At 32.2% G+C, this 9,372-nt stretch overlaps 1 pseudogene; it reads left to right on the plus strand.

Moving 5' to 3' along the window:
• Positions 1–5,916: 5,916 nt before the first annotated feature.
• LOC111990916 (senescence-associated carboxylesterase 101-like) lies at positions 5,917–9,356 on the plus strand (annotated as a pseudogene).
• Positions 9,357–9,372: the final 16 nt, after the last annotated feature.

Consider the following 9,372-nt stretch of genomic DNA (forward strand, 5'->3'; position numbering starts at 1 on the left):
TTTACGAAGTTCATCGATCGTGTCTCTTGGCATTTGCGATGCGAGTCGTTGAGGCACTGGCAACTTATAACTAGCCAATTCATTATAAAACATTTGTTGTTCACGGAATAACCAAGCCTACTCCTATCTCATGGTATTGTGAACCCTTGCACTATTTCGCAGATTCGAATCGATTGGATAGCTGAACTCATCTTCCAATACCCAGTAATGACCCATAGCAGTGAACACGTCGCAAGGCCTATAGATGAAAGGGTTGCCAGAACCAAACATTGACGCTGAATACAGTAACATCAAATGATCAAGTTAACAGTGTGCATCAACTGTTGGTAAATAATGTAATGCTGCATAACATGGTACACGACAAAGGCATTCATAAATTTGTGCACAATTACATGCTAAAAATGAAATACTAACACTCACATTTGACCATAAACATTAGACGTTGTTGTTAATGTCTGACCAATGATGATTATGTACACGCCCCTATATGATTATGACCAATGATGATTATGTGCAATACAAAATGTTGCTATGGTAAAGATTTCATTCTCTTGTGATTAAAATTTACTACAACAAACAACCAAAATCACACCAATGTACTCACTTTACACTCATTCAACCAAAAAAATAAAAATACAGTACAATATTAAATGAAAATACCATTGCCATAAAATTCTGGTGTGAGTTTTTTACTTGAGGTGATACAAATTTCAATTGAGTCCGGAAGTAGCTGTGGATTTGTGGAGTAGAGTGGAATTCAGTTCAGACGGAAAGCAAGACACTCTGAATGGGAGGAGAAGTGAAGTTATTATACGAGAATAACTCGATTTTAGGGAGTGTGAGTTTTCTTTATAACTCGACATTAAAGTAATCGAGTTATATTAAGACAAAAAAATAGGCTACGCCTAACGCCAAGATAGTCTGAAATAGCTATAACATGAGCATAACTCGATATCTATATAGTCGGTTATATAACTCGATTTTATGATAATCGAGTTATTTAGGGATTAAAAAAAAAATGCCATGTTGGCTGGCCAACATGGCACAAAGTTGAAGATAACTTGATTATAAAAGGATCGAGTTATTCACAAAACTCGACTTTGACATTATCGAGTTACAAAAGAGGGACATTTCTCTAATTAGTTTGAGAAAGAGGGCAAAACGTTGGTTTTTTTTTTTTTGCACAAAAAGGGCATTTGCCCATTTTAGCCTGAAATTTTAGGTTAGCAGCATGTTGTAATTATTTCTCAAAAAAAAAAAAAATGAATCAAGATTTAGTTAAAATTTGTAGTACCAAGTAGGAGTGTAATATTTGTAATACCAAGTAAGAATTTAATTCTTTTACAAAAGATAAAAATAAAGTAAGAGTATAATTCAAGTATAATATATATTTAAAACCTAAATTTCTTGTGTTGGTTAATAGATTATATCTTTTTCTTTTTCTTTTTAAAGTAAAAGTTAGAAAACGTAGTACCTTATGTAATGAATGTACCTCTTTTTTTTTTTCTTTTTTCTTTTTTTGCGAGCTTATAATTGCATAATTACGTTTACGTATATGTGAAGCCCTTAAATATATTAAAATTATCAAAAGAAATTATATATCTCTAGCGGCTCTACATGTAAGGGTGACCATAGGACCCCAAAAAAAAAAATGTATATATACATTTGCGAAAAAAATAATATATTCTAAATTAACATATTGTGTCTACCTTAATAAAAATTTTAAACACTTTGACTTGAGAATTACAAAAATTTGGATTCAACAAAAATAAGAGTAGTGCTAGTACATTCACAACATTTTCATAATAATTTCACAACAAATTTAATGGGGTAAGCTGTTATTGATTCTAATTTGGGCTAATACTAATATTATTTTTTTACACACTAATAATAGCTTTTTGCATAAAATTTATTGTAAAAATATTGTGAACGTAGCATTACTCTAAAATTAATTATGCTCTCAAACATAATCCTTAATCTCCTTTTTTTAAGCTTAAATAACAACAATAATTGTTAGTCCAAATAACAACAAACACAAACCAAACAAAAACAACACAAGACCAAACAACATTAAGTGAAAAAATTATTTAACAAAAAACCTATAATAAAACAAAAAGATAAAATTTGTAACTCGTTTAACCTATTCAATAAAAATAATTTCTAATTTCATTTTTCCTTAAAAGATGATACCAAGAAAAACATTGTGGTAATTTAAATTGCTTAGTGACCACCCTTAATAAAATTTCTAGAGCCGCCACTATTAATACAACAAGTAATGCATACATGTACAAATTATTGTAGTCATGATAAAAATATTTAGGAAACATGCATTCATCTAAAAAATATATCATAAGTTGTAGCTCTTCGTTAACAATCTGTAGATGATATTATCTAGTATATAACTCTATCGAAGTATTATTATCATGCATGTATCATAATGGTGTCTTAAGCATGGTTTGGTTTCAAAAACCGAACCGGACCAACCGTTTCAACTGAGAACTGGCCCTTAATCTGGCTCGGTTATTAATGAAAACCAAAATTGAGAAGAAAAGGCAAAAAATCAGAAACCACTGGTTCAACCGGCAAAATTGGAAACCGGTATGGTTAAACCGGTTTTAAGCAATTCTTCATAAAGACTTTAGATGTGTTTTAAAAAAAGAAAAAAAGAAAAAGAAAAAAAGAGAGAGATCTTGTTTCAGATGTATGAAAAAGAGAGATTTTGATTTTGAAAATGATCTCAAGCTTGAAGTGGTAAAGCCTAAGATGCCCAAAGTGACCCCAATAACATCATACTTACCATCTTTGAGGAAGAAGCCCAAAGAGGAAGCAGATTTACAATGATTTGATCACTGTTGAAGTCTCTGTTTACTCTCTTGCACTTGCCCATATTGACAGGAGAGACAAAGAGAATATTGAAGAGAGATCTGAAAATTTGGCTAAAAGTGAAGGGAAATGTTAACAAGCATCATGTGGTGCTTGTTAAGATTTCCCTTAATGGGTTGCGTTAATAAAAAGAACAAAAATTATTTGAAAGATTGTCAAAGAGGATTAAAAAAATTACTAAAAAATTGTCAAAAAGAATAAAAAACTACAAAAAAGAAAAAAGAAAAAAATGTGCAAAAAGTTGTTGTTAACACAACCCAATAAGAAACTATTAAGTACAGAATTGTTGTTTGAGGGAAACGTGTGGATGTAGTAGTAGTAGTTGGTTTTCAAAATGTGTGGTAGAGAGATATCAATGTGTAAGGGACTTAATGTGGCGTTTGGTACGGGAGAATCCATATTACTCTTGGCATCTAGATTTCTAGGAATGTGATTCCTTGCAATCTGAATGCCTAGGAATGTAGTTATTCTTATGTTTGGTTTCCTTAGGAATCTCTTAAGATTCTTAGAAATGTGAGATGATAATGTTTGGTTTATTCTCAGGAATCTTAAATGAATTATTTATTTTTCTCATTCTATCCTTAGATTTGAATGTGAACTACCAAATCCCTTAAAAAAAAAAAATCTTCCTCTAAATAAATAATGAAAAACAAAATATAAACTATTAATAATTTGTTGAGCAACACACACACAACAACAAAAGTGAATACTTGGCAATAATGAAGGGTCCTCTTCAAACTTTTTATTTCTATACGTGAAACCTAAATAGAACTTTGTTAAAGAATATATCAACAGAGTTGTATATCCTGTTTATATTATTTTGGCAGGAAAAGATAAAGACAAGGAAAAATATATTAATGATTTGTTTTATATTTTATCATAATTGCTTAAATGATAAGGAAAAATGGTTAAATTATCAATTTATAAAAAAATACTATTTCATTTAAGCTTGGGAATCTCGATACCCACCTATTTTAAAGAGAATCCACATTCCTACTGAGAGGGGTTTAAATAAAGGGGAATCCAGATTCCCTTAGCATCTGATTCCCTAGCGTGATTTGCAACCAAACATAAGAATTTTTAAACATTCCTGGAAATTCTAAAACATTACCCTGTACCAAACACCCCATAAGGGTAGAATATGTAGGGGAAAATATATCAAGTGGGCCATGATATTGTTACCCATTGGTGACTTACTTTTTTGTAATTTAAAAATTTTAAAAATAACTAAAACACTTTTTTTTTTTTTTTAGAGTGAATAAATAAAATACTTTGTAGTGGCTACCTCTATATTTTTAATTTTTTTGGTTGAATTTTGCTAAGTGATGCCCAAAAGTTGGAAAGTTAATGTTTAATGTTTTACCTTTATATATATATATATATATATATATATATATATATATTTATTTATTTATTTATTTATTTTATAGATAAAATGACTAGTTATAAAATTATTTATTATTTATTTATGATTTCATCAGTTCGACCATAAAACTGAGAATTACTCTTTATTTCTATTTTTTGACCATACCAGTTTTTAAAACCATGGTCTTAAGCACATATATTAAGCGACTTGATTATCGTGTTTGCTGATGTCGTTTTTGTTCTTAACGTGTATGAATAAAAAGAATTTTACAGTGCACGGTCATTGACTTTTACTTTTCGTCTGGTACTAAGAAATTTCTCATGAGACCATGGATTAATTTGTGGGTGGAGCTTGTGTCCAGTGGCCAGTGCCACTGGACATGTTGCAATGCGAACACGTGTCCAAAACTGGACACGTGTCCGTATCCTAACAGGTCCAGTAGCCATTGGCCATTGGACACAAGTCAGACCCTTAATTTGTTAGCAAATATTGCATTTGCTTCTCATCATTGTGTTATAAACTCAGAAGACACTAGTTTTCCATACGCAATGCCTTTCTTTTTCTTTCTTTAGTTTTTTTTTTTTTTTTTTTGGCCTTGTAACTTTGTTCTCTCTCTCTCAGTTTGTTTTTGATCAAGAAATTCACTTCTAAACTTTGATCCACCGCCATTTCTTAGGTATTGTTTCCTTTGATTCTTGGTTGTAGATTTAGCAGTGGACTGTAATTTATAACAACGACATATATAGCTTTAGGCTGCGTTTGAATTGGGAGTAAATGATTTTCGAAAATGGTTTTCCACGTTTTCGCGTGTTTGGTTGTTCCGGAAAATAAAATTTTCCGGAAAATCACTTCCAATTTTCCCTAACCCAACGGAAATTATTTTCAGTACCCATTTTCACTTCAAAGTATTTCCGGAAAAAATTGAGAGAGAGAGAGAAAGAGAGAGAGAGAGAGAGAGAGAGAGAGAGAGAGGAAGGAAGAAACAGAGAGAGAGGAAGGAAGAAACGGAGCGACCCACGAAGAAGAAGAGAGAGCCACGAACCCAGAGCCCAGCTCTGGCAACCCACCGCCACTCGCCGTCGACCCACGAAGACCCACGATCCACCGCCACTCGCCGTCGACCCACGAAGACCCACTACCCACCGATCTTCGACCTAGACCCAGACCCAGACCGTCGACCCAGACCGAGACCGACGACCCATCGCCTTCGACCTTCGACCGACGAACCATCGCGTTCGACCTTCGACGTCGAACCATCGCCTTCGACCTCGACTTCGAACCATCACCCTCGATCTCGTCGACCTTCGACTTCGAACCATCGCCTTCGACCTCGACTTCGAACCATCTCCCTCGATCTCGTCGACGACAGTGTTGTTGTTGTTGTCGAAATTTTTGTTGTTGTTGTTGTTGTTGTTGCCGGAATTTGTTGTTGTTGTTGTTGTTGCCGCCGGAATTTGTTGTTGTTGTTGCCGGAAAATGTGAAAAAATGGTAGGAAAATAGCATTTTCCTAATCGAACCAAACACATGAAAATATTTTTCACAATAATTTTCATAATACAACCAAACACATGAAAATATTTTCCTTTTCCGGAAAATAGCATTTCCGGAAAATAAGTATTTTTCGGGAACCAAACAGACCCTTAGTTTCAAAATTTGGAGACTGGTTATGGATCCTCCACAAACATTTAGCAATGGGCCAGAATTGGCAAATTTCGTGGTCAGCTCTGGTGTCCTGAACTAATCCTTGGCAACGGTTCAGGATCTTCACGGAGAAAAAATCAATCAAAATGAACACCCAGTAAGACACAAAGTTGCTCAGCAATCAAACTGTACCATCGTAGCTTTTTCTACTCAACCTGCTCGTGCCAAAGACTATATTCAGGAAAGAGGAGATTTGGTTTCATCATCAACTCTTGAGGAGTCTTTTCCTCTCTTTAATTTTCTGTGCACCAAAAAAAACCCAGATTTCGCCATTAACAAAGCTGCTCTTGAGCTTTTTGCCTCCATCAGGGACAGGCTCCCCTCCTTGAAATCTGAGGTACCTATATCGCCTGAAAAATCTTTCTTTTTAATTATTTGTTTTTTTACATAATACTACTTAGCTTGGCAAAAGCTTGAGTATGAGCATGACTGTGATTGAAAAGTACAATAAATTGATGGTCGTAATGGTTAGCATGTTTTTTTTGTCTGTTTGACCAGAATAGAAATGGGGCCGTTACTTCTCGCGAGTTGGTAGCTACTCATTTGTTAAGTCCTTATTAAATTATTGTTAATAATATTTTTTTATGATATTTTCGTATAATTATTTTATTAATCCAAAATTTTAGATACTTTTTAGTTCTTACTTATTTTCCAATATCCTGATCGTAAATCCATATATTTCAAATTTTTCTTTTTTTTCTATTTCTAGTTACAATATATATTTCTCAAAAAAAAAAAAAGTTACAATATATATGAAATTTGAAACTATGTATTTTTTAACCCTATTTTAAGATATTGAAAACTCTTTTCTAGATTCAATAAATAATTTTCTACTATGAATATCAAAATAACGTGATATCTCAAGAAAAAAAAATTTAATATCATTATCACATATACGATATTTATTATTATATGTATTCCATAACTACATTCATAATTAGTGATTAGTAATATATGGTATGGATTATTTATGTGATTTATTCATTTAAAGTACATAGAGATATTTTCTCTCAAGTACATAGAGATATGTTATGAATTTGAATTAAATTTTTGAGTAAATGCATGATTTTCGATATCTTAGTATAGTTTATAATCTTCTCAAAAAAAAAAAAAAAAAAAAAGGTATAGTTTTATATGATATTGTTTAGAAAAAAAAAATGATTATTTGGAATCTACCGTTTTCCCCAAAAAAGAAGAAGAAAAGAGTATCTAGTAAATATTTTCTATTTTTTGGCTTGTTTTCAACCAAATTAGCCAATTAATTATCATATTAAAGTAATTGAAATAATTCTCAAATTAGTAAATTAATTATTTTTATATATATATATATATAAATATATCAAGATCTAATAATCCAAATTATAGAAAAATAATAATTAATAGCTAAAAAAATTCAAGATTAAAAAAAATTAATATATTGATGTTTTATATGATAGTAAAACGTGATGCTTAAAAATAACAAATTTGAATTTTTGTTGTTGTATAAAGATTAGTCAAATACAAAGTATTAAAAAAAATTAATTATAAAGTATTTTGTATAAGTATAATACGTGTAATTTATATTCTCTATACACTTAATAAAAAAGCGTATTTCTGAAATAATTTAATAGAAAAATTGGAGTTTTCTAAAAATACATAGTATAAAAATGTAATATAATACGCGTATATTACTTACTCTGTTCTTTTTATTAAAAAAAAAAAAAAAAAACAATTCGGAGCGAATACTATAGGATTTTTTAAAACTTGATTAAAAGAATTTTGAGAAAGTGACTTGTCTTTTTATCCCCTTATATGTGATTTGCCATATCAATAACATAGTAAGATTCTAATGTTAATGCAGATCGACAATTCCAAACCATTAATTATCACTGGCAGCTTTTTGGGAGGATCTGTTGCCTCTCTATTTACCTTATGGTTGCTAGAAACAATCATTTTTTGGATCACCAAACACCCACTTTGAATCACTTTTGGTTCACCCCTTATTGGTGATAGTGGCCTGCAAAATGCCATATTGAACTACCCAACATGGAGCTCTTGTTTTCTGCATTTAGTTTCTGACCAAGATCCAGTACCAAGAGTCCTAAATACAAATGTTTACAAGCCTTTTGGAACTTTTCTCTTGTTTTCGGAATCCGGATGTGGTTGTTTTGAGGACTCTCAAACCATTTGGAGTTGTTGATGGCTACCTACTCAGAGGGTCCTGAAAATCAAAATCCTAATCAAGTTTTGGAGCTCTACAGAAAGATTGTGGAATATCTGAATCGTAAGGTAATTTGTGGGCATACCACAGGGTTGCTTCAATGGACTACACCTCCACTACGGGCAGGCATTATTATTCAACTAGTAGCAATTAATGGACTGAAGTGACCACAAGTAGCTCAATCACAACTTTATTTTTTTAGATCAAATATAATTACAATGCTTATTTGTGATATATGTCATGCTATGGTACACATATGATATATGATACACCTAAACCATGTAAAGAATGAAATGCTTCTTGATCAACAAGTAACCAAAATCTCTAATATTTCAAAAATAGCGAAAATTACTAACTTGTAAAATTCTTGTCGTTGCAACAACAACCACAAAACAATGGCCTGAACAATCTGATTACAAAGACAGAAGAGCAGGAATTGAAATTGTTCAAGTCCAAGGGGCAGGTTTTGATCCCTACAAGAAGTTGAATGAAATAAAAATAAATATGGCTTTCTTTGAATGGTACAAGAAGTTTTTCAAGCAAAAGGGAATTGGATTCTATGACAGCTACAAGAATGGATGCTCTACCAATGATATTAATGTGATATTGTTTAAGAAAATCCTCACTAATTATTGGGAAGAAATGGTGGATGAAGCAGAGAAAAAGCCCCAGAAAGAAGGTGCCTCCTTTCGTACCCAGTGGCTCTTTGCAGGAACAAATTATCGATGGATGATTGAACCACAGGACATAGTTGAACACTACAAGGGAGCACACAAGACTACAGATTGTCAAGGTCACATTATGAAAAATTGGAACAATGGCTGAAGGAAACGGAGAAACCTTCTAGTGGTCTAAATGATTTGAAGAAACAGAATGTGGCATCAAGTCTAACAGATGATTCTCTCTTTTGGGCACATGTTGAGGAGGCTCGCATTTCAGTAGCTCGCATTTCACACAAAGGAGAAAGTGATATGGAGAAAGAATCATTAAATTGCAGACTGATTGAATTTGAAAACTATGTGTTGGATTTGATCAAAAATTATGCAGTATCGCCTGAGATTTTCTTCACTGGGAGTAGCTTCATGAAATGGTGGGAAGAGTATAGAAAAATTAAGGGAACTTCTTATAGTTTGCGTCTTGCTAACTTAATGAATAATGCTGAGAATTACGACAAATATGCTACTGGCTGCCTAGTGATTCACTGAATGTTTATAGGAATAT

This window comes from Quercus suber, unplaced genomic scaffold (genome assembly GCF_002906115.3).
Source record: "Quercus suber isolate HL8 unplaced genomic scaffold, Cork oak 2.0 scaffold_885, whole genome shotgun sequence".
NCBI lineage: Eukaryota > Viridiplantae > Streptophyta > Magnoliopsida > Fagales > Fagaceae > Quercus > Quercus suber.